This window comes from Branchiostoma lanceolatum, chromosome 3, assembly GCF_035083965.1.
Source record: "Branchiostoma lanceolatum isolate klBraLanc5 chromosome 3, klBraLanc5.hap2, whole genome shotgun sequence".
NCBI classification, from domain to species: Eukaryota; Metazoa; Chordata; class Leptocardii; order Amphioxiformes; family Branchiostomatidae; genus Branchiostoma; species Branchiostoma lanceolatum.
In genome coordinates this window covers 878,932-905,626 of record NC_089724.1, presented here as the reverse complement: position 1 = coordinate 905,626, position 26,695 = coordinate 878,932, and the positions used below count along the sequence as shown (strand labels likewise).

At 42.3% G+C, this 26,695-nt stretch overlaps 1 protein-coding gene across 5 annotated transcripts in view; it reads right to left on the bottom strand.

The window, feature by feature from the left end:
- The window catches only part of LOC136429626 (paired box protein Pax-6-like), a 94,941-nt gene extending 75,383 nt beyond the window's left edge, over nucleotides 1–19,558 (bottom strand). For 2 of the 5 annotated variants that reach the window (XM_066419541.1, XM_066419534.1), the window contains exon 1: nucleotides 19,332–19,557. The gene's annotated coding sequence lies outside the window, so the exon portion shown is untranslated. Of the gene's footprint in view, nucleotides 1–258; nucleotides 364–3,219; nucleotides 3,343–19,331 lie in introns of those variants that run through there. The other 3 variants (XM_066419537.1, XM_066419535.1, XM_066419536.1) reach the window with 3 other exon arrangements.
- Between the last annotated feature and the right edge of the window lie 7,137 nt (nucleotides 19,559–26,695).

Genomic DNA, 26,695 nt, shown 5'->3' with positions numbered 1-26,695 from the left:
TAGCGAAATCGTTAACACCACGAGAGTAGCTGATGCCGTGCCCACACGCGTTATATTTACCGTAAACACCTCGTGCCCGCGCAACGGCGTACACTGTTGTTTGGGGAACACCTAGAGTGGGGCTGGCTAACTAACTGGAAGAGCTCGTAGAGATCAATGGCCGTAAGAGCCCGCGTCATTCCTCACCCAAGGTGAGCAACCCAACCTGCTCATGGTCTGATATACCTGCTAATAATCTCAGAAGAGAGGAAAATTTACCTGTGTGCCGACAGGCTAGTCCCGAGATAATCTTTTAAGGACTGAGGTGGAAGCCCGGGCCATGCTGTGTCAAAACTGTCGTGCTACAGACCTGTCAATCACGCGGTGGGAGGGGCGAACCGGAGGGTCAGTCTGCCCGGGGCCACGCAAGGTCAGCGCACGTTCTGTCTCAAGGTCAAACAGAACTTACAACTCACAAACAAACAAACAACTTGTCGAGACGTTTTGTTTTTCTAAGGTTTGTCAGAGACGATAAAAATAGTTTCTTATTTTTAGCTTGACGCACGCGCTCTCTTGATTTGTGGTCTTTTCTACTACACGATATTAATATCATGTTGATGCATTAACATCGCACTAAATCATATATAATTATATGCAAATGAAAACATGCATTACTAGTGAACTGCTATGAATATTATATCATGAATATTATATTATATTATGCAATACAGAACCGTACAGTTATCTGACTCAGAAAGACGATAGGCTACAAATTAGTACAATAACTTTCAAACTTTGCAAACATGCACAAAGAACCTTTTTCAATTTAATTACACGTTTTTTAGGTAACAAAGTGGAGAAAATGAACGAAAACGTTCCTTTTTTTTACAGATGATAAAAATTACGTTCTATCACATTCTTCCAAGCCAATCTTTTGAAGTGCACCAGAACTCGCCAATGTTTATCCATTTTTCTAAACACTGAAATATTGATGCTGCCGGATTCTCTCTAACATGTTTTTGCAATGTAATGTTCTTCGCCTTTTAGCACCTTCTCTGCTATGTAATTCCCCCCGGGTCTGCGGAAGTCCGCGCTGCGTTGTGCGAGCAGACACGGTGCCGGCAGTGTCTGCCAACATTAGCTTTTATGGGTCTCACTTCGCCTCAGCTACACGCAAGTGCTCGGGTTCGCACCCAGTCCCCTCCAGACTGGCTAAAACACAGTAGCCTCCACCAGGCCCTCCTACGGGCGTATGGATCGTAGAATTCGGCAGATAAGAACTAATCAGCCAGTAGAGTCAGTCCACGGTGAGGACCACATTTCCCCCGTGTATAGGAACGAAGCCTGGAAATGAAACCCTGGCAAATATTCTCCCTACAGCCTGCGTAGTTAAACTGGTAGAGACTACAGACTGACTATGCTGGCAGAAAAATAGTCAGATTCAGCCGGATAGGGAAACAATTTTCCAGGGGGAGGGGGATTCCACCATAGGGTAGCGTTAACCAATTCCACGGGTTCACTCGTGGCCAATTTTTCGCCTTATTTTTTGCCGAATTCTATTATCAACAACCCCTCGGGAAGGCCTGGTGGAGGCTGGGCTAGTCCGCACCCGCCTAGCGTCTTAATAACAAAGTATTGATCTTTGTTTCCTCGTTTGTAATTTTGTCGCAAAAAACGTTGAATGTTATTCAGCATTCATGATTTGAAATCACTTTCATCTGTAAACTATGTTGTCCCAGATTGATTTTTATGCTGAACCAAGAATGTCTGATCGGCCCCGCATATTTCTAGAGCGTTCAGCGCAAACCTTTATTGTCTTACTGCGTAAAAATTACTATTAGTACTATCACTGTTATTGCTATATATTTGATTTTTTTTGCGATTACAAGAATATAATTAGCCTTTACATTTTAGGGGAAAAATCGGATTGTGTTACATTCTGGTTTAAGGCTCGTGTCACAACTGATTTGGCATCAACAAAACGCTTATCACACATTTTTTCTCGCCTACTTTGGCCAATAACCCGGTTGTATATCAGCCTGGCTCCTAAATGCTACCATTAACACTTCACCCGCAGGACGTCAGTACAGATTCAGAGAGAGAACCTCTCACTAAGGCAACCCGCCTCGTTAACTCAAACATCTCACCTCCGATCAGGAAACACTTTCTGCTGACGAGAAATTAAACACGAACAAAACAGCGGCGCTCACGGAAACAAGCAAAAAAAAGCTTGAATCTTGTTTCAAACGCCATACGTTTTCCTTCACAGCAACAACAAGGAACAAATTATCAACAATGTAGAAAGATTGGCATTCTGATTTGTTCTAGTACACAAATAGTATACTTGAACTATTTGAAGCGCATTTCCAGATTCCACTACACAATGAAATAAAAAGTACACAACGCTATAAAAAGGCCAGTTTCAGTGATAAGTTTGCGAACAATTAGCATAACTTCATACCTAAAGTCAGGCAAAATGTATAAACTATGGAATATCCGCGTGTATGTTTTATAACATTTGTTACATCACAAATTAGATATAAAGGTTTTCGGTTGTATTGATGGTAGTTAAACTGTCTGTCCGCTATGACAATCACGTCCGTCTGGGGCACCGAGGGGCGCATGTCAGCCCGGCGGGGCTAGGCAGCAGGCAGGGCCGAAGCCAGGCCGTACCAGCCGCGGCGATCGGGTTTACTGGTTAAGGGGTCATTTGTAACTCATGGTACTTTCCACCTAAGGCTGATACGAAAATGCTAGCGATGAATTTTCTTCTTTGACAAAACACAAGTTACTAGCAATCTATAGCTGGGAAAAGTAAAACTTTTCAGACAACAACTTTAATCAATTGGCTAGTTCAATCGGAATGTCTATACTTTGTGTTTAACTCACCACATATTATATGTAAGATCGAAAGGTTTAGAATTGAACAACGCTTAGGAAGCAGCCAAATTCATCAAGTCGAACTTTCGTTGGGATTCCGTATAAAAACACCAGTAGTATTGATTGCATACATTACGGCATCCAACTCTTTTTCGTAAAGCTTGAATGTTTTCTCAGACTCGAGACCAAACGGTATTTGTTTGTGTATCTGTCAGTGACGATAAGCACGAACTGGCATCACTATTGCTTCTGAATTTCTCCCTCCTGGCAGTGTTAAACTGACTTGAGTAAGACTTATATTTTTGCCATACGCGCTGGTAGTACCAGGTAGCCGACAGAAGAAAATACTCCGCACGTTACCTGTAAACCGCCCCGTGGCACAACCGTCCCGTCCCGCCGGTACTCCAGGTAACTCCACGGTCCAACCACGAGCCTACGGGAACCCAAAAGCCGGTATAACACACGTCTGCACGCTTCTATCCTCCACAAGCAGGTCTAACACCAGGAGCGCTGCAGAAGTTTGAGCCCGTCCCGTAAACTCCGCGCGCTGCTTCTCCGTCCTGTCCGTACGAACTCCCGGGGCCGACTGCCTCCCCACAGGCGGGGGGAACGCGCTAAGCCCCCGCTTAACCCCCCAGCCTCCTGCGGCATTACCATCTCAATCGGACCCCATTCAGCCCACAAATTAGCTCCGTCATATTTTGATAAACATCGGATCCAGGGTAAGCAGATTAGTCCGCTTTATGTTGGTCTTTTGTGGCCACTCCATAAGTACCTAATTGTTTTCCCTGCTCGGAATTGAAGGGGATTTATTTTTTCTGCCAGTACGGGGCCGGTCGCCACCGCTGTCATTGCTGATCTCCCAGTAACGGGGACTAAGAATGGTTAGATAAAAGTAAAGACACTTGACAAAAATTACTATCGACTAGAGGGTTTGTCCATTTTGTCCAGAGTTAATTGAAGACGAATATCACTTTGTGATTGTATGTCCGAAATATTCTGTTTCACTACGTAATTTACTATACACAAGGCTGTCATCTTATACACCAGATTTATCTCAATGAACTTGAATAGCAAATTTTATTACATATTGACATGTAACATCCCCTGCATTGTGTACATAGGAAATATACCAAAAAATGTCTAGACATTAGAAATTCTTCCAATGATTGTAGAAGCACATGATCCCATATTATACATTCTTGCATCAGGTTCATTTGTCTTATGGAACTATACATGTAGTTTAAGCACCGGTTGATGTCATAACTTGCACCTTGTTAAATTGTTTTGCAATAAGGTTATATGTATAAAAGTTGAAATGGAATGTTTTCAATTAAAAATGCTTGACGATACGCACGACGCCAAAGTAAAACGTCAACAATGTTGGGGAAAGTAAAACTTCCAAAAATGACAATGTGCGGATAATATGGGTTCCAAGATGGCTGTAGTTTGAAATATGGTCAATGATCCTGAAAATATGATAACAAGTGTCACTTAGATATTGTTCTCAACATGCTGCAATGTTAGATTTATCAATGTACACAGTGTTGTCATTCTGCCATCACTATAAGATACTGAATCCACAACAAGTCTAGAGAACCCATGTCACCATGAAATGGAAAGGTTAATTTCAGCACAGTCTTATGGGACCGAAGGAAAAAGGTCCATGGTAAAATTCTCTTCTAGAATTGTAGGCGTAGATATTCCTTCTGTCCAGACAATCACATGTTTATACCCCCCCCCCACCACCAGCAGAAGTCGGCACATCCTAATGACATTTGTTCGTTATCCTCTTAGCTTTAATCGTGTTGTGAGCTGATAACTGCAATCCCGCGCTGGTTTGTTTGCGGGGAATATCAGATGTGTCAACTTCTACCAAGTAAATCACACGTTTTGTCCATCCAGGGGAATTTCTGCTTTTAAAGGTGATCACGGTTCCGATTGCCAACTCCAAAATACAGGTTGGTGATACACTTCTTATGGTAGGGAACTTTTTTACCTGCATCAGAAAAGTTGTAGACAAGCTTGCGATGTGACGCATTTTTTTCTATGTCCAAGTCTTTCTATTCTTGTCCAAGTCTTGATATGCTGTTGTTGTTTTTTTAACAGTTTGTATAACTGATTTCTTGTATGCAAGTGCTATGATCTGACGCTTAGAATTTACAAAAGCGTAGACAAACAAAATTAAAACTATATAACTCAGAGTCCGCGTAACAAAAACTTCTAACAGACACCAAGAAGATTCGAATTCGCATTAAACTTGGATGGAAACGATATGAGCACTTTTCTTTGTTACTTTCTTATTCGACATTTTAACCCAGTATCAACATGTATTTACCTTCAAGTATTGCGGGTGAGAAAGCAGGCGTTACAGCTCATTTGAAAAGCTGATAATAGATAAGAAAATAAAAAAAATGACTTACTAAGCTATAAACTGTTAACTTGATAAATATGCAATGCCGTATCACAACCAGGAGGGGATAGTACTGGGTTTCAGTATCTTTTAAAATATCTTTTGTGTATTTACCTAATGTTTGTATTGAGAGTTGTCACATCTAAAGACATATTCAGATCTGATTATGGTACGGGGTCTGTTAGTATGTTGTACTTATTAATAAGCAAAGATACATGTGACACATCACGACTAACATATGAAGCTTGCGATTCCGACATACATCTTAACTCATTAAACCCCATCTGAGTATAGCTTATAAAAAAAGGAGTTTTATTGTATGACAGATCAAACTGGTCGAACATTGTCGTGTTTTCTTGTGTTTTTTGTTAAAGCTACGTGCAAGTTACGGAAATATGTAAGGGAAAATAACACGTTAGTTTACAACAGGATAGATCCGGAGCACTCTATTCTGTCTTAAACTGAAACCAACATTTGCGTTGCATACGGATAAACTATTGTAAAACGTTATACAATATTGTACATAACTTTTGTAGGAGTATGTGTATATTTAATAAGATGCTTGCATTGGAGAAAAAGCTTCTTAACAGTTTATTGATGTACCGTATATTTGATCATTTACTTTTTCCAAAATAAAATATTTAAGATTTATGAAACTTGGGAAACGCTCGACTAGAATAAAACATGCATTTTTGTCTATCTGGTATTTTTAGATCGTTTTACATGGTTTACATAGAGAAAACCATGCCCTATACATTGGGAAATACATTAAAAAATGTCCAGACGTTAGACATTCCTTCAATGATTGTGAAAGCCCATTCTCATCCCGTACTATACTTTTGTATTAGCGTTTATCTTATGTACTTGAGTCTTGAGACTTTAGAAGTATAGTGATAGCCGGAGTATACATTAAGCTGTAGCTCGTGACGGTCAACTGCATATCTGTAACTGTCAGATTATGTTTCATAAAGAAAACAATAAGATTGTTAAAAAGCATGAAATTCCGCCGGAGCTGCTGGACAGCGATCCTCACCCAGGTTATTGATACATACACTCCCAAATGATCAGCAAAAAGCGGACACTAATGACCTTCAATACTGTATTCTTAATATTTTGTCTTGATATGTATACGATGTTCTCTTAGATTGGTAGCAGATTTGAGATGATTCGTGTCATTTGTACCTTCGATCTGTGATACTGTGTAATTTTAACATTTAATCTTATTATGAAATGATGACGTGTTGTTGCTGTAAGAATTGTGAATTGCAACGCAATTCAGGCTGTCTCAGCCTGCGATGTTGTAAACATTGAATAAAGTTTCAAGTCCGTGCACTCTTCAATTGTTACCACGCACAGTGCTGTTGAAATACGTTTTAGAAAGTTTTAAACATCACTGGCCACACATGGAAGCGATGCCTAGCCACGGTTATCTACATCAGTTTCCACATAACGTGCACCGACCTTTGTTCACCCCGAGTCTTCGTCCAAATAATAAACTTCGGAGCGAAAAATATTGAGGGAAATGTCAGGATCACAAAAAAACATGGGCAGGAAACGAGAAAACGAGTTTAACTCCGGGTATCTGGTTCGTTTGCGCGATTTACCTGAGCCGACCAACCGGAAACGTACATATTTGCTTCGGACTGAGAAGCCACATGAGGGCACACCCCCCGTAAATGATGAGCAATACACTGACAGTCATCTTCGTCTCGAAGGACTACCAAGGCGTTTGCCTGATCCGCAAATGCAAACTTAGAAAATATCGAAACCTTTCGGAGTTTATTACAGCGAATACAAAATGTTTAAGCAATTTCCGAATTGTAGTTGAAATAGCTTCTCTACTGCGTATGCAAATTTGTAGAAACGTCGATTAGAGTTTGACATCAATGTAAAGTGATACAAAATACAAAAAGTTACTAAAAATATTGGACAAGATTTGTAAAATGTCAGACATTTCAGATAGAGTCTGGATGCTTGTCTGGTCGTTTACATCTTTTGTATTGTTTCAAGTGCAGGAACTGTAGAAAGAGGATATGTTGTTCGGAAAGATAGAATTTGGGCTGGTACATTCTATAGATGAATTCCATTATATGCTACAAAGTAGACAAATAGGCAATGCAAATATATCCAATACTGTTCAGGCTGTGGCGTGAAAGATAGTTTAAGCAGTATTAAAGTACCCTGTAACTACTTTGTTAAAATATTTGTTTGCATACTTATAGTTATAAAAGACCTTGCAAACCTTGCAAAATTGCATTTTGTTGTGTCTACAAAGTTGTGTATTACAAGGAAGCAACCCGCGTGGTTTCCTCACCGTTAGTTCCTAGTCTACACCAGACTCTACATGTTGCCTGAAATAGTAGAAATCTGCCAAATAGACTGAATTACTTGCCGGAGGAATTAGCAAGACATTTAGTACAGTTTCCAAAGGCAAAGCCTTAAGGGAAATGTTACCCTTCCCGAATCTGACTCTCCTGTCACCCTATTCCCGCCAAATTCTACTCTCCACGGCCCGTAGAAAGTCCTGGTGGAGGCTAGTGCGTTCTAGGGACGTATATATACCATGGTTAATTTATCTAGCCTCTACAAGGATCCAGAATCGGCAGGGAAGAGTAGAAAGTGGCCAAATAGACAGATGACATGCCAGAGGAGAGATAGATGTCCGGGAGTGCAGACCTGAGGTGCTAAACTGTACTCCCAGGCCGGCTTACTCATCTGGAATGTTATAATTTTATTTGGCTTATTTCTCCTTTTTCTAGCCTCTCCGAAGCCTGGCAGAGACTAGGTTTATCCCTGGTCCTTACCATGGTGATGTTTACATGTGAGCTAGTCGCCCGGACCAAAGTCGGAGGGTCTGTTGGTCCGGGTAACCGGCCGGCAAGGATTAACATACAGCGGTTAAAGTGGGGGGAACGAGAGCTGATACCGAGCAAATATCACTTTAATTACACAAAGTGTTCGCATTGGGCCCCGGTGGGGATCTGGAATCACATATATGGCTATTTCAGCAAGGAACATGGAAGCTAGGTAAGGCCCCTTTTCCACTAGGCGGCGAACAGCGACCAAAATTGAATCTGCATGATTCTTGGTTTCATGAATGAAAAATGATGCATGATGTCAAAATATGATTGAAATACGACAAAACACACAAAATGTAAAAAAAAAATCGTTCTTTATCTTTAAAATTTGTTGAGCGACCTGTCAAACCTTCGGTCGCTCTGTGGTCGCAGCGCGTTCGTAGGCTCTAGTGGGGAGAGGGTGTAGCTCGATTGTGTGTTCTTCACTGCCAAACAAATGAGTATTAATAAATAGATAGACAAGAAGTGAGAACATCCGTAAATAGTTTTATCAGGTTGGTAAATCATATGAGCATAGCTTTCTTTGGTACGAAACCCTTTTTTTCTTGCAAACTTATAGCATTGCAAATAAATAAAATTGGGTTGTGTATCGACAAATGTTTTAAAAAGTGAACAAAATTCTAACACAAAACCTTGGCATGCTGAACTGTTTGAAAGTCTTAAAGTGTAAAGTTTAAAATGTCGGTAGCGTTTTCGTTTCACAAACTAACAAAATGGAAACTATGAGCTATGATGTGATTTAATGACATACGTACACCAGTAACTTTTACCGTCAAAGCGACTATTTGAAAAGGAGTGTAAAGCGAAAATATGGTTTGGGGAAACAGTATCAGTACGTGTTTGCAGTTTTGTGGCAGAAAGCTAAATTTGTCTTTCTGTAATAGTAATGAACCCTTGAACAAGATTTACTTTTTAGTAACATATTTCATCTTTATGCGATTCACCATATTGGTTTCATCAAATTATATATCTCATAGAATCATTTTTAGAAATACGATTAGCATAGGTTTACAGATTTCATACTTGTGCTAGCATTCAACGTTTTGGCGAAAACTTTTTTATGTTGCTACGGAAACGGCGACGTCGTCCGACTAAAATGTCGGTGACCAAATCAATCTGTCGTGAGTTGAAATTCTGAAAGACACAAGTCCGTGGTAAACACAAGTTTGATGTGTGTTAACCGCCACTAGAGGCGTAATGCGCCGTGAAATTATGGACTCCTTCTGCCGCGGATTTCTGTCGTGTGGGGAACAACTGTCGGTGTGTGTTTGCAGGAGCTGGTCTCTGTTCAGACTCTGATGACGAGCATTTTTCTTCTCAGCTACGCACAGTTACCTGATAGCCACTGAGTTATCATTGATTGCAGTGTCGTTCGGATTGCCAGAAAAATGCCACAAGAATTCGGCACGCAACCAGAAGCCGTTACCTATCAGATAAACTACACAACTTTACTGTAAAAAAAAACTACACTTATCGGGGTTTGAAACAGAGAGAATGCAGAGTTGGCCTGAGAGCGGGGGTCCGATCCCTGGCCTGTGCCGTCATGTGGAAGTCTGTTTGTATACTCGGCTCAAGCCGCGTGTGAAGAGCAAACAGTCTGATCTGCATTTGATGAGGTGGGCCGGAGTTTCGGGCCCGGGCGGATCAACCACGAATATAAATCTGTATCGTATATCGACACGGTGAAACGCACCGGTTTCATAGTCGTAAGTACAAGCTCTGTCAGGATAAACAGTTTGATCTTCATTTGATGAGGTGGGCCGGAGTTTGGGGCCCGGGCGGATCAACCACGTATATAAATCTGTATCGTATATCTACACGGCGTAACACACCGGTTTCGAACTCGTAAGTACAAGCTCTGTCAGAATAAACAATCCAATCTTCATTTGATGAGGTGGGCCGGAGTTGGAAAGCCGGGGGTATATATAAATCTATATCTCATAACGACACGGTGTAACGTGTTGGTTTCAAACTCAAAAGTACAAGCTCCGTCAGAATAAACAGTCCAATCTTCGTTTGATGAGGTAGGCAGGAGTTTGAGGCCCGGGTAGATTAGCCATGTATATAAATCTGTACCGTATAGCCGGCCACACGACCCGACACACAGGTATACAAACTCGCAAGAAACTGCGTCTGAGTCAGTGAACATTAATCTGCAGACATTTCTAAACTGTGCTGAGTTAAGAATTCTGCATATATCAATCTGTGTCAGTTATACAAGCAGTGAACCGTCAAATGGACTAGCACAATCGTTTGCAGACAAGTGTGGAATGAACATGATCTCTATGCGATTAGTTATACCGTAGTGGTGGGAGTATCAGCTTGAACTCTAACTCTGTAAACCGGTAAACCGCCACATGGCGCAACACACCGGCTGATAAACTCAGCCAGTACATGCTGCGTCAGCGCAAACATGCCAATCTACTGAAGAAAGGCTGGAGGAACGGCAGTAGTCTCTACCAGAGTAACTACGCCGGCTATAGGGAGAATATTTGCCAGGGTTCCACTTCCAGGCTTGCAGATTGGACCCTCTCTCCATAGCCAACTCCCTTAGCATACAACTCTATTTGACCAATTTCTACTATTTTCCCAGCTATCCGCGGGGCCTGGTAACGACTTGAACGATCGACATATCGACTAAGATTTAAATCTGAAGAACTCTGAGACAACATTCTGCTTTGTATGCCTGTTATTAAAAAACACAAACAAAATGAGCTAAGAGAATCGACTTTACTGAAGATTTGCGCATTGACAATACAATTCGAAGTACATAAAACTATGTTGCCATCCGTGCCTGTCAAAGTTGCGCTATCACATCGCAAATCTATGCGTAGTTATTGTGTATCAATGTCGTTTGCTCCTACCAAACGTTTGTTGAAGAAACATAATGTGCGTGATATTTGCTAGCATTGTGAGCCAATCCATTCCACAAGTAAAACAACTTTCTCTAAGTGTCCAATGTTCTAAACACAGTTTGGCTGTGTGCTGAGGTTTACCCTCTGTACCCAACAGACAACTGCTCCTGGCGACAACACAAAGGACACTCCCGTCGTCACAAACACGATCATTACCGCTTCTGTCCGCCTACTGTACGCGCTACTGCGGATTAAGCTGTTTTAATAGGTTCTCAACAAGGTGCTAATTACCTTATAACTAAACAATGGGCTCTGATTTTTAATTGGCTCGGAGAATAGCAGGGGTGGATCTGGTCTGTGTAAGACAAACAGTCGCGGAAGCTGCTTTCCTGTTCCCGGGTTCATTAGTCTTACACATTCCAATACACAAAGGTCTCAGTCACTGGTGGATGCTATACTGACGATCAATGGTCCACAGATTACACAGAATAGTCAATATTCAAACTCGTCTCGGTTCCTGCGCCCATTGTTACTGTTAGGGTCTTATTGTGATACGTACTAACTTGGAACTGCCTTAGACGTAATTAAAGATCGGATGGTATGTGACGGCATATTTGCTTTGATGAAGACGAGCTATAGGCAAGCTGATTACTTTTGTTTCTGACATCACTTGCGAACATTACGATCGCGGTCCTACTTTACAAGCCACCACATCACAGCCCATCGCGCATGTATATGTCATTACCTCCCGTATATTAGACTCGCTATTTATAATATACCTACCGTAAATGAACTGCCAACACTAAAACATACTGAATCCAATAAACCATAAAAGGCATAAAAAGGCGGCCAGAATAACTGCGGCTGATTTATCTGCTCAGAGAATTAAGCTGTATTTCTAAGACACTGGTTGATTTTGGACATCACTTGACGACTTTGCGATCGAGGGGCTTCATAACGAACTACTACACCACTACCAATTCACATATTTGCCGATATTGGAATTGATAGTGGTATCAATTAGTCTTTGGATGTAGTTAAATATCACATTTTTGTTATCACTGTAACTATACTTCTGCTTGTCACCATGACCTGTACTTAGCTCATCACTTGCAATAAAGGTCTTTCATTCATTGATATGCCTACCGCAAGCGAAACGCCCACTTCGCGAAAACAACCATTACCGTTCCATCAACAGGTGCTCATTTTATCGGGCCATCAGCCCGCAATAAAGCCGATCGGGGGACGAGTCCACAACAAAGACAGGTAATTAGCGTGGTGACACAATAATAGAGATGAATGTAAAGTCATCTCGCTAAGTGGCAATCGCTTAATTGGGAGGGAGGGGGGCGGTGATGGAGGTGTTATACACAACAATTGGGAAGGCCGATTCTTCCTTTCTGTAACTGAGTGCTGGAAGAAACTAGGGGGCGTGGAAACGTGAGAGGGTGATTGCGTTATGTGGCGTGCCAGCGTCAACAGGGAAGGCTATAACAAAACAGGGACTGTTGCGTTACACCGTCTACACCTACCGCGGTGTGATGGTCAAATCGGCGTCAACATTACTGAGAAACCTGACGTAAAATGTTCAACGTGTGAGGTCATTATGTCATAGCTCGGAATACTAAAAATTACTAGGACGTGAGGTTACTTTTTTTTTACTGGTGACTGAATGGAATAGATACTAGCGAGCTTGTCTTCATTTCGGTCACAATGTAATAAGTTGTAGAGATATCGAACTCAACAAAATGTGCTCTCTTACAATATCCAGTGTCCTGCCAAACATAACATATAGAGTTCTGTATATGCTAGGCCTCCTTGGAAATCAACTTCTATGAGCTGAACGGAAAACCATGTCGTATTGAGATAGAATATATTAATGAAGCACACAGTTCTGGTAAGCTCTTTTGACTTTCCGAAAATGTCACACTTAGTACAGAGTCACGATCTAGACGTCATATCTTCTACCGTTTTCAAATTTTCCTAACGCTACAAAAGTTGCAAAAACAAGAAGTTTGTATCACTCCGCGGTGTGAAGGGTAATTTACCGATCCGCCGTGTGAGTGACGCGGCCTTGTCTACTGGGAAATCTACCGTCGCTTAAATGGTGTTTTACCGGCAGTTTTGCTGCACGCTATGGAGTTCAAATGGATGGATGTGCATTTCATTAATTAGCAACAGGTGCGACTAAAAAAGACTATAATAATCATACAACAGGTGTGGCAGAAAAAGCCAATAGTGCTTAAACAAAAATAGATATCGCACAGGAATAGAGCACGCGTATCATCTAGTCAATTGTTTCAACAGTGTCGTTCACAGTTCACTGTTATATGTTTATTTTCTCCATATCTCTACAATGTACCTGCAATTAGCCCTCGGATATGAAATTGCAGTAGTTTTTTCTTCTTATAAAAAACGACGGGGAAAAGCTGAAACATTCTTCTTTAAATGTAGTAAACCTGCATATGTATCTGCCCAAAAATACCCTACCTGTAATATATCACAAAGCACCTTAAACTCAACTAAACTTATGATAAGATGCCAAGACTACAGAGGACGGCGTGCATGTATATTTAAGTACAATAGCAGGCGGTACAAAGTTGAATGTGCAGCGAGGTGGCATCCACGCATGCGCAGAGTTGTAGATTTTTCTGACAGGCCTGTGAACACGCCTACATGTTTTCTGGATACACGCCAAATTCGACAACATGTCCACAACGCCCCTCAACCGCCAACACTCCACACAGGCTTAGTATCCAAACTACATGGTCTATGGTCTGTGCGTAAGGCTACTAGTATTAATCTCATAGAATGGTTGTTGTTATGTAATGGAAGATGGCGTAAGTTGTAAACGGGTGATCGGATAGTGTAACACAACGTACAGTCACAATAACTGTAAATGCATTTAAGTTTGCGTTGTTTTTATTTCGCACTAAGGCGAAAATGGGGTGGTCTCGGTGGTTTTAAGTTTGCGGCTGCGCTATAGTCACATAATGCTACAGTATTGGACAAAGCGTTCGCGGTGGTTTAAGTTCGCGGTGAAACGGTCGCCGCGAAAACCGCGAACATAAAACCACCGCGAACATTTCTGCATTAACAGTATGTCAAAACATGAACCCTTTCAACATAATATTAATGATCGACATTTTACTTTACATGCTACTTGCGGTGAGAGCTAATTTGTACCTACCCTTTGTCGTTATATCGTTGTTGTTGCTGTGCATTTAGTCCATCTGGGCAGGAACATGCAATAAAGACTGTTATTATATCGTTGTTGTTGCTGTTTTTGCCCCCATTTCACAAAAGTCTGCGACCGCGCTGCAACCGCTGAACGACCAAAGATTTGGCAGATCGCCCATCAAACAAAAGTTCGCTGATTCATAAAGATTTCTCTATCCGTTTTGTGTGTTTTGTTGTCGTTCACACTAATCAGTCCTTTACACCTTGCATGATATTCTATCTATGACATCAAGGGTCACATTAAATTCAATGTTGGTCGCTGCACGATCGCTCATCGAGTGCCATCTAGTGGAAAGTGGGTCGATGTCAATTGACGGTCCTAATGTGTTAATGGACATTAACATTGCAAACCATGTCCCTGTATCGCATCTCGGATTGGGAAGGTGGAGGAGCATCGGGGTAAGTGGGGAACATTATGTTTATCATAATTTCGTTTGTTTTAAGTTGATCTGTAATTATGACATTGATATTGTTGCCACGACCAATTTTAAGGCTTTATTATGGGAGGCTTCTTCTCTTAAACTTTATTTCTGCTATCTTATGCATTGCAATCTTAGCTTTTTTCAGTTTAGTCTGTGTATTATTTACTGTTTATTGAATAAAAAAAAATGACCCTATATCAGTGCTGCTGCCGGGACGCTGCTAAGGTGTTGATGGACATTACCAATGCCAGCAATGTCCCTGTATGAGTGCCGCTGCCGGACCTGAGATGTGCTCTGTCGCGCGAAGATGACAGTGATGAATCGGTTGCCTCCGACCCCCACGTGTAAAACACGACGGACTCTATTCACTCCACAAACCGCACATGATGGGGCATGCACATCGCGAGATAATGGGGGTCCGGACAGCGTAACACAACATACAGGCGCTTTACAGAACTTCATGATAACTTTATTGCACAATTGTACAAGGTACAAAGTATGGCATGCACTGGTACATAGATAACATTGTATTAGGCTAATCAATCTATCCTATACAATTTGGTGTAGTAGTATTGGATGACAATGGGATTTTACAATCATTGGAGGAGTTTCTAACGTCTAAACAGTCTTCGTATGTCATAACATGAATCATTGTAAAATGATATCAATGATCGACATTCTATACAAAGTATAGTCCAACATGTGTCGTAACATGAATCGTTTAAACATAATATTAATGATCGACATCGACTATACGTTCTATACAAAGTACAGTCCAAATACATGTTAAGTCCATGCATGAATGCCATAATCGAATTGTTCAGAAACTGTTCAGAAGGTCTGAGAACAACTTCAGGTTGGTAAGTCGTCAGTAAGCAAAGTTCCTAAGAACAAATTTGAACACCGTTTTGGTTACTCCGGAGACACTTTTCTCCCAGCCTGAATGGAATCTAACTACTTCAGTAGTTACCTAAACATCGGGCAGGCAAGTGTTGCTAAGACTGTCATAAGAAGTTTGTTTTCCTGTTAATTTTCCTGTCTAGCAGACTATGGCGATGTTGACAGCTGTTGATAATAAGCCCGACTGCAGATGTCTTGGTGAAAGTGAGAGGAATCACCTCTCTTTGTCTTGACGACATCTCGCGGATAATTCGACCTGTCTATGGACACCGGAGTCTTACATGCTGTATCAGCTTACTTCACAGGTGGTATCTAAGGAGCTGCCCGAACTTAAGAAGCGATGTAAGGAGCTCTGAGCCGTAAGACATGGCAGATACTGCGGTATGAATTAGCTGTCTACTAGAGGGTCAGTTCATGCGACCTGTTAGTATTATGTATACTTTCCGCGCTTAATGTTAGCTGTAATTTATGCCTGTTGGATCTCAGTAGCCCCTATTTCCTGTGTAAGGTGTAAGCCATTATAACTCGGATGACCCACAAGAGTAAACTGGTTTTAACCTAAACTGGAGGCAGTTAGAACTTTGAACTCAAACGCGAGCTCAGAAGTTCATTAAGTCTTAACTCACCCTTACACATGACATGCAGCAGTTCTACACGATTTGCCCGGAGAAGGAAATGTTTTGTTTGGTCTATTTCATGTTTAATTGTCCCCGTCTTAAACACGACAGTCTGAATGCTAAGTACGAACGCGGGTGAGGTCAACCGTTTTTGCCTGCCGTAAATCTTGTGTGCACCATTGGCGAGCAATCCGGCGGAAAATCGGCGCGTTTGCGCGGATTCTGCTCGGGTGGACCCGCAGGTTGGCCCGTCTGCTTGGCTAAGCCGCACCGACGCGCGAGTCGGGAAGCGCCCGGGCTGTAATGCGCTTATCCGCCTCGGATGTCACGGTGTGAAACTAGCTCATCTATCATCGGCCGCTTCATTAGAGACGGGCACAGGCTGTTTGTTTAGTTGTGAAAATGCACATTTAGGTAATGACCCAGGCAAGGAAAGTTTCTTCCAGGGTCTCTCCTGGCAGAAAACATCGCGAACTGAAGCGGGAGGTGCGGCAGGAGACTCAGTCGGCGCCGGGAGAAGCTGGCGAGCGCCCGCGGAGGAAGGATCTGACGGACCTGCACACTAGGCCGGAACACAAACTCCAACCTTTACTGCACGAAAGGCACCGAGGACATCAGCAAGTCTCCGGTTATGAAGGCACCGATTCTACTAACGAGAAAGGCGTTTATAATTGACACTAAAAGAGTCGCGAACATCTTTCTAGACGACCGGCTACTGGGGAGACGTTCGGTTTGTTTACAAGACAGAGAACGACAACTGCAAGACATGTGTCAGACGGGACAGACTTTGACAACTTGCCGATTTGAGATTTCCAAACCTACCTACGAGGATTACGTTACCGACCTATGGATTTAACTTCCAACACAGGACTCAAGGCAAGGTGGAACTCGGTAAATTCCGTGTATTATGGATGAGCATGGGCAGCAAAATGCAAGACTATAGTAGTTACTGTATACGACGAACCCAAACGAGCCACTGATGGAAAATATATTCAACAAGATGCAAGAACATTTCGCGATTTCAAGAGTGAGGATAGACATTGTGGGACTCTATGAAACTTTACAGGGAGCAGTATACTGTTGTAGTTCGTGTGCTCAAACCCGACGAAAGGAATACAGAATGTACTGTACCCAGGGTAGGTTAGTCAGGTTCCGGAACATCGCGCAGCTGCACCTATTCCAGGTGGATACTACTGGAGGCCCAAGATGTTGTGGTGTCGCCAAGGAAAGTTTCTTCCCATGGAGGAATACTTAAGCATGTTTAAGGAGTTCGACAAGGATTACTAAAGTCTTGCGAGTTCCATAAAGAAAGCTCCGGATGACATCTCAGAAACGGTACCTCCTGGCAATACAAATTCCCACCCAGTCAAGTACTAGTACTTTTTTTTGGATAACTCAAACTATGCATAGATAACAGCTTCTGTATGAGCAACATTTCACTACATCGTGTCTCACAAGACCTCAAAGCTTGGGAACTGCCGTACAATAGTTTCCTCGAAAAATTACTATCTTCCTCATCTGAAACCGTATGAAGGGGACTCCAGCTGCACATTTTAGCCCTACCTACCAGGGCGCCATTATCCTCGAGTCATCCAATTCAGTGTCTTCTCGGAATCTTGGACATAATCGTCTCTTTTGTCGCAGGAAATTCGGCAATTAGAGAGAAGATAGTCGACATATCTCAGGATCTTCCGATCAAAGGTATGACGGCGGACGTGAGCATGTTTCGCACAAACTTTCGGTAAGAAACCTTCGTTCTGGGCAAAGGATATCGACAGACTCAAACAGGACTTCAAGAATGTGTGCGAGGTTGAAAAATGAGCGCAGAAAAAAACAAAAACAACGTCAGGTACGTCGCTTTAACTCCAAAAAGTCTTACCACAAAATAAAAGCATAGAAGCCCACTATTGTCTAAGACGATCTTGAATCGCTTTTAAAGAGTTTTGGTCCGGCTTAAGGGCTATGATCTACAATGTGAGACTTCTTGCAGTTACAAGGAACGACAAAACGACAGACGACCTAGAACATTCCAATAACATCGTTAGCAGGCAGTAGTAACGTTGTCATTCCCGAATGGGTTAGTGGGCGCCTTAACGTTATCACGATCCGCAAGATGATCCGAACCCACTAGACACAAGACTTTAAGACACTGTGTAGTATCTTACATGTACAGTGGAATGACTTCAATATAGTTTCACGAGGACCATTATTACTACATTTCATTTCAACCTTAATCATCATTCGATCGTCACAATGCCATATCAGACATGTTCCTATTTTCCTTAGCTATGTCCTCCGCGTATAAATGAAAACATTGTGTATGAACAATGGCAAAACATATTTAGAATACCAAATTGCTTCTATGCACGGCTGCATGTTGCTCTTCACCACATCGACCCTGGGCTGACATTGTGATGATGCCATTTCTGCAACAAACTTCGTCTATGAAAGATGTAGAATTGATATCTTATGCCCCTCTAAAATAATGCTTATACCACCAGAAAGCACGCGTATCTAGTCAGAGGTAAAAGTGGCCATGAATTCGGGGGTTTGAGCTCGCGACTATTTAGGCCGGGACGTAGACAAAAACTTGTCGGTGCTGGTACTTCGCGCACCCGCCCGCCCGGCTAGAACACCCCGGTCTTTCTGACGGGGCACAGGATAGGACCATAATGGAAGCATTCCAACAGACGATGTATCTAGGTACAACCTATGGAAAATTTAGACATCAATCAGGCTTGTTACTTTGTGTGTGTGTCCTTCATGTATTACAGAGAAGATGGTTTCCGACATGTACGACCAACAGTGGGGGCAAATGGCGATACGATCGCTTCTGCAGGCTACAGCGCCGGCCTGACCCAGCAGCAGGAACATACCTGCTCGGCAACTTTTTCTCACGGTTAGGATCGACATATGAGACATACAGCACGGACCTGGTGGCCTGCTAACATGGCTACTTCCGCCGCACCGAGACTGGTACTTCGGCGGGGGGAGGGCTCACCCCTCCCCGAGGACAGACCGTCCTGTGCCCCGGTGACTGACAGGTGGGGAGGAGGTCCCGCCCCGGTCATTATTGCACCCTTATCGGAGCAAATCACACACTCGGCGTATTTTGCGTGCTTACTGGAGTGGATATGCTTTTATATCTGGATTTGGTCGGGATTTACCTTTCACGGAGGCCTTCCGCTGGGTCCGGGCGCCTCGTCCTCGCCGTGCTCGGGCCGAGGTCCGGGGAAAAGTCGTCACAGAGGCCGGGGAGATTCCGAGGAGCCGAGGAAAGTTTGTGTGAGGAGTTTTCTGCGGGGTGGATGCCTGTCGCTGGAGCTGCCCGACTGACTGCACACACAAGCCCGCCGGGGTGTGAATAAGGACGTTTAGCCCCGCCGACTGCCCGGCCTGCCTCAGCCGAATTCATTACGCGCCAAAATCAGGAGGCTCGCAAGGAGGTTCGGCAGATACATTTTATTACCCCTCGTATGGACATTGTGAACCCCATCTACGTCACGTTTCCTTTCTAATTCGCACATCCACCAAGACCATCACGCATTTGACCTAGAAAAAACTCAATGCAATGCGAAATATAGTGATTCAAGGATGCCAATAAACCCCAGCCAGCCCATAATATAGGTTCAATGAACGTTTCGTTTTTCATTGACAGTAAACCTTATAAAACTGGAACGTTAAATAACCATAGAAAGAAAAATTACTAATGAAGCGAATGGAAAGAGATGTCTGTAATATTATGTGACATATTTCTGTCATCATTAAGTGTCAAAGCCAAATATGTTCAAAATAAAACGCAACATCTACCATTTGATACATTTTAATTACTCTCCTTGACCTTTGACCTTAACAGACGACAGTAGTGTTTATTATGCTTCACGTCACGTTCCATTGACTACGTAATTAGATAATAGATATGTTTTTCTTACTTTCTATTGTAAGTCATCCTATGGCCTGTTATCGTATCGAGCCATGCATAATTGTTATCAAATATGTTTTTCAACTGTCTGTATGGTGCTCATTCTGCTTGGTAAAATAAGAAATTCGTTTTTAATGGACGTATGAAGATCTGTCTATGTGAAACGCTCATTTTCAACTATTCCATTCTTGTAATATCAAACCTGTTTTTAATGCAGGCATTTACTTAAAAACCACAAACAGCGCGCATAACTAATGATGAGTCTGTCATCTGTCAGTTTCCGACATATTGATATAGATCGATCAATTTAACTACTTTTGGTTGATTCATTCATTCTTTCTTTCTATTTTTATTTATTCATTCATACAGGGAAAAAGGCACTCAGGCAACACGCCTGGTTTTCAGGTATTCCTGATGCTAAAATATAAAAACATAAAAACACATCTAGCACTAATCACATAATAACAACCAACCAACAATATCGCCACATTACATGCAATTGCCACTGATAATACGATTCCAACATGTCTTGTAATTAAGTACAGTTCGTTGTTCCAGTGAGAGAGTGTTCCATAACTGAGGCCCACAATGTTGCAGACTGCTGCGGTATGATGTAACTCTAGCTGAAGGACAGTGAACTCATTTAAGTATTTTTCTGTGCCCATCGTCTGACCCTGGTGACATCTTCACAATGATATGAATTTCCAAGCAGATGTGTCATGTAAGTCTTTATTTCTTACGCTGTCTGGTGAGAGATCCGGAAAAAAGAAGCACAACTTTATAAATCAGAAAAGTTCGAAGATAGAAACAATGTATTCAATTAGAAATAGACTATAGCCCGCACTTCTGTACATATACTGTTACCAGAATATCCCTTCGAAGCGCTGGAAGGTTAAAAGTTCTTCTACTAATTTTTTCAGGTCCCAAATAAGCCCTGTATAGATGTATTATACTGCACAACTGCTATGTTTCAAGAGACCATTCTCTCCCCAGTCGTCCTTTCAGCCCCTTAACAATGGAATTCCGGTGGGCTGAAAAACACCCATTCTGGTAAAGGCACGAATGCCTCACTACAATACCATCACCGAGAATACTCGTACGTAGTCTGGACAACAGGCTCCTTAGGATCCTCTATGTATGTTTATATACCCTAATGGCGCACTGTTTCCTTATTAATTTCCGGGATGAAACTAGTATACGTTATAGTATAGTATAGTACGTAACAAGGCAGCTGAAGATAGCAGTACTGATGATTTATGGCAATGCTGCATCATGTACATGTATGTTGGGAACCGCAGGAACACACACACATACACACAAACAAACACACACACACACACACACACAAACACATATATATACACGCGCGCGCACACACACACACACACACACACACATACACACACACAGACACACACTCACACACACACAGAGAGAGAGACAGACAATTTCCCAAACTAGTACTTCCTTATGCGAAGTTATCAGCTCATAAAAGGGGAGGGGCAGTATAAAACGTATGCATAAAGCCTGCAGGTGCGACCAGCTGGGACAAGGTTGAAGAGAAAGTAGATCAACCGGAGCCCGCCCTGCCTGACCTATGACACTCCAAGTACTTTACTTTATGCAAGTGCAGGTACAGGTGTGGTTTATCCCGGCCGTAAAACCTGCGCTGTCTGCGGGCTGGCTTTTCTCACGGGAAGACCAGGGTGGGCGTGCACGTGTTTCCGCTCCCCGACTTTCATTGGGGATGGTTCAGACTAGTTTACCATTATCAATGTACCATGTACGATTGTCAAGCAATATAAATCATTATTACATGCAATTAGTGGTGATGCGACGAGTGCCAAGAGCAAGAGACTCTTCTATTTTTCTTCTCCTTCTGGATACGTCCACTCCAAATCTATCAATCCTCACGTTAAAATATACTCTGCAGCAAGAATAACGTAAGAGGGTACTTTCTTACAGGGAATGAAGAATGGCGAAAAAAACAGGATTTCTCTTCAACTTCTTCGTGCCGACATCAATGAGTTGAGGGCTCCGGCACTGCAAATCTATCGACATTCTGCCCTAAGCAAGTGAAATTTCAGTCAGAGGGATAGAGGACAGAGGAAGAAAGGCAAAGGACATGCTCAAAGAAACACCTTTTCCTTCAGGACGTGTTTACACCAGGAACAGGTTGGACTTTAAAGACGTGTTTCTCCTCTTCGGGGGCAAGGAGCTTCTCGCCGTTTAGGTAGATATAAAATTCAGATATGGCGCCGTAAATCCAGTAAGTTATGATGAAATCGTCAATTGAATAAAACAACTTGGTTGTGTACAAAGAACGTTGTTATCCAGTGACATACCAACATGAAGAACCTGTTCTCGGACAAAATCGTAAATTCCAACTTCCCTATTGTTCAGGTCAGCCGTAACAACCCTGCAAGCTAACGTCGCTTGGGTATAGCTGAAGCTGTTATGGGTTTTCCTTGAGTGTTCTGTGATGATTATAATTCTTAAAAATGGAGTACAAAATAAAGAATTGTATTTTTTTTTCTTAATTAAGTAGTTGATTGTGACTTTCCCGTTGTTCAGCGATATTTAATCGACGCTTCCTCAGAAGGCAGGGACCGTGACGTCACACAGCCCGAGGAGCATACCTGTCATACCTTACCCGTCATGCCCCGCTGCGCGCCTGATTGCGGAGATCTGATCTGTTTTGTAAGCAAACATCGCCAGGTGTGGCTCTGGGAACGAGATCGTCATGTTCCCGATGACGGCATCCTTTCTTAAGGCCACAGCAAGTAATTTTTATGGATGACATCAGCGCGCTCATTAATTTTCGCAAGATTTCGAAATAAAAAACAAGAAATTTCATTGCCCTCCGACGGTGCAATGGACAGTGTGATATTTCGGGCCGTGTGATATTTTGGGTATTACACGGGCTTCTACTTTAATAACACAGACTTCCCTCGAATCGATCGAACGCACTTAGTGTGTGCCGCTGTCGGAGATCGGATTACCGGATTCGAACGTTGGAATTAATGTTCGAGCTTGAGGACACAAAACTTTTTTTCAACTTCTGGCACATTTCGTTTCCATGGTACAGTTAGATGTGAGCCCGATATTAGTTTAATGTCAAAAGAAAAGAATGCAGACTTTTATTTCTGTTTTGATATCGTTAATCATAGTCACAACGGGGTCGAGTAGTACTACAGTAATTATTGACGTGCGTTTCCATGGCAGAGTTAAATATGAGCCTTTAAAAGTTGACATTTGACTCATGACCTCTGTGCCCTGACGTCAGTCCTAGTCATGCTTCATGTCCCAATGCAGAGAGTTGTTTAGTTTTAATTTCCACGGAGACCCAAATAAGGAAATCCCCTCATCAGCCCGTTTAACTCCCTGTTTTACACAAACACGGCGGCCCAAAGGGAGACAGGCATCCCCAGAATTTATTTACTCTCCCGCTAATTCTGGTTCAAGTGAACCGATGACATTCCTTTTGTTTTAATTTCCGCGGGAAGCTCAGGCGATAAATCCACAACTATCCCACTTCAAACGCGAGGAAAATTATATAAGGCGGTATCTTCAGCTGAGCAACAGAAAGTTTCGAGTCCAACCACCAGCCGAAATTCAAGACACTGAAAAATGTGGATGCGGGACGTCACCGTGGCATTAGGGAAGTTGGAAGAAGAAAAACAAACAATTCTGAAATTTTAAACTTTATCAAACAGGTGCCGTAGGAAGATATAGTACTAGTATCAACGGATTGAGATAAACAGAAAGGTTAGAGTCCAACCAGTAGCCGAAATTTAAGACACCGAAAGACGTGGATGATTATAACTATAACAAACCACCTGTTACACGATTTAAGAGCTTGCAAAGTTGTTTTTTTCATAATGTCAACTTCAAAGAGTTGATTAATAATCATGGCGCTTGAGCAGACAGAAGTAAAAGGCAAATCATAATTCGTTGTCAAGTCGACATGATTTGAAACTAAAAACACACCTCTGCCGACGACTTTCAAGTTGCCGCCCGTGCGAGAGTGTAACGAAGTTAGCATGTTTTACCGCAGTTCTGTCCCCGGGGAATCTCTGAGCTGACGGAGCGTCTAACTCTAGTCTACCCAAAGAGGCGAACATGAGGACACTCGGGAAAATACACTACTCAGCCTCCACTGTGGGATCAACGAGTCGAAATTGCTGTTTTTCTGATGACATATCAGTCCTAATCATATTAGTTTTTTTGTGTACAGATAGGTATGTACATCAAAGAATGTTTAGACATAAGAACAAGTAATGTATAAGTATACGACACGCTAGATCTCAATATGTTGCCCTATCCCATATAATTGTATGTACAAAAACTCTTTCATGTGCACCTATTTGTTTGTATGTATGTATGTATAGATTAAGTAGACCTTACAAGAGTCGCTGCACTTGTGTCAATAAAGATTGTTATTGTAATTAAAACTGATTATATATAAGAAAAGAAAGGCACATTGTAACCAAAACGGGCCCGGCTCGTATAGCCTGCTAACGAGGCTACAAAATACCGCAAAAACAGTCGAAAAAGAAGCTTGACTCCACATCTGCTTGGAGCTCCCCTCAGCGGAACGGACCGTATACGTATTTAGAGTCGGTAATGACCGGCCGTCATCACCAAAGGACGCCGTAACTCAATTCTCCCCACCCCACCTCCCCCGGAACCGCCGCGGAACTACCGGCTAACATTTCAAACGCAGCTTCGCGGAATTTTAACCGACTCAAAAACTATCGTCCCGGAAAAACTGCCGCTCGGAATGGAGGAAATGAAGGATTTAAGGATAAAAAGTTTTAATCGTGGTTTTCTGCGATGTGCAAAAGGGAAGAAGATCATGTTGAAGAAAACTAAAAGTATTTCTAATGTTTGTTCACAAGTAAACTCTGGTTTGCGAGTCATTTCTTAGTTCTAAATGCATTTGTATGTTGAGAACGATAGCGTTAGTCTATTGCTGGGAAAATATATTAGTCTTTAAGTTCAATATGGTTATTTGCAGTGTCATACAAGGGAAAGTGCACGTGGAAGAACAGAAGGAAGAGAGGTAAAAGTGGTTACAGTTAAGAGGGATATGTGAGGGCGATAAGTGCAAGAAAGAACGAACGAACAACGAACAACAGAAGAAAACAGAGGCAAATAAAAGTCATCAAAAATATTCTAATTTGAGAAACCACGCATGTAAACAAAGATCCACATGTACGTCCTTGTATTACCCAGAGTTCAATTCGTGTGACCTAACAACCCGCGAAACTCCGCCCACCTTGTTTACAGGTCATTGACCTAAAGCAGACAATCCGGACTGGTTCATTACAACGTTAGGGGTGATTAAGGGTTTTAATTAAAGCTTTATATGGGGACAAAGGCAGGATCGATAAATAAGCGAGAACCTTAAGTTGAAGAAGTAGTGGCTATATGGAATGAAAGTGTTCGATCGAATGTTGCCTTCTGGTAGAAAAAATATTCTCGACTTGTTTCAGTAGATCGGAACTTGGAAGAACGTTGTAGTTAGTCGTACACAGAACTAGAAAAAACATGCAAAAAAAATAATCCAAGAATCCTACTAGCGAAAGTCGGCATTAATAGCAGTAAAAGAAATAGAAACATCAACAAAATCAAAAACATAACTATAGAAAATATGCCCTGTGTTAAATTAGTTTCACATGGCAGAAATAATCGACTCTCCAAGGGACCAAACTTTCTGGCCGCAAGCCGCTTTTATTACTTTGTTTAAGGCTATGTTGTTGGCGAGACACAGACAGCAGTCGTGGCAATTATAGCATCTTGATTAATGGTTTTACTGATTTCTTCGATGTCGACGGCGACTAATTTGTAGGATCATGCCTATACTCATCGCCAAAATCACCATATGGCCGAGGTCACGGCCTACATCGCCCTACGCCAGCGTGTTTTAATCGAGAAACGTCCACAAAGTGATCATCAGAACTTTCCTACGGCTACATACCAGCTAGTCTATCAGTCCGAACGAACGTCTACACGAATAACAGCACGGAAAAAGAGCGACATCAGCAACAACAAAAAACACAAACGGCGAATGTCTTGCACTAGACGGTCACCTCGCATTGTCAGCAGTTTTCCTGTGTTTTTGTACATAATTGTTGTTTGATAAAATCGTGCCGAGCTATACAAAATCAGAGTGAGAGACACAGTGTTTCTGTCCCTGCATGTGATACTCGTACTACCACTATGGATTGTAATAAAAAGGACGTTCCTAGGTAATACAAAAACGCCCACAAAGTGGTCGTCACAGCCTTTATTTCACCTTGTTAATCCGCCCTCTGTAACTTTCCTTAAATCCCGCCCATTGTTCATGTTGTTTGTTGTTCCAGGCGGATCCGCCTTACGTCACAGACTGCCGGATTACGTCGCGGATTAACGAGGCTCGTTGCCAGGCTTGTCTCTAAAGTCGCTGGAAAAAATCCCAGAAATTCGCAAAATAGACAAAATGAGGAGCTAGCCGACCACAGCGTTCATTTGAACTAGCAACCGAAGAGTTACCATATGTTACAAACGGACAGATTTCCAACGTCACACCAAGTCCTCTGATAAATTATGGTCAATTCTACAACC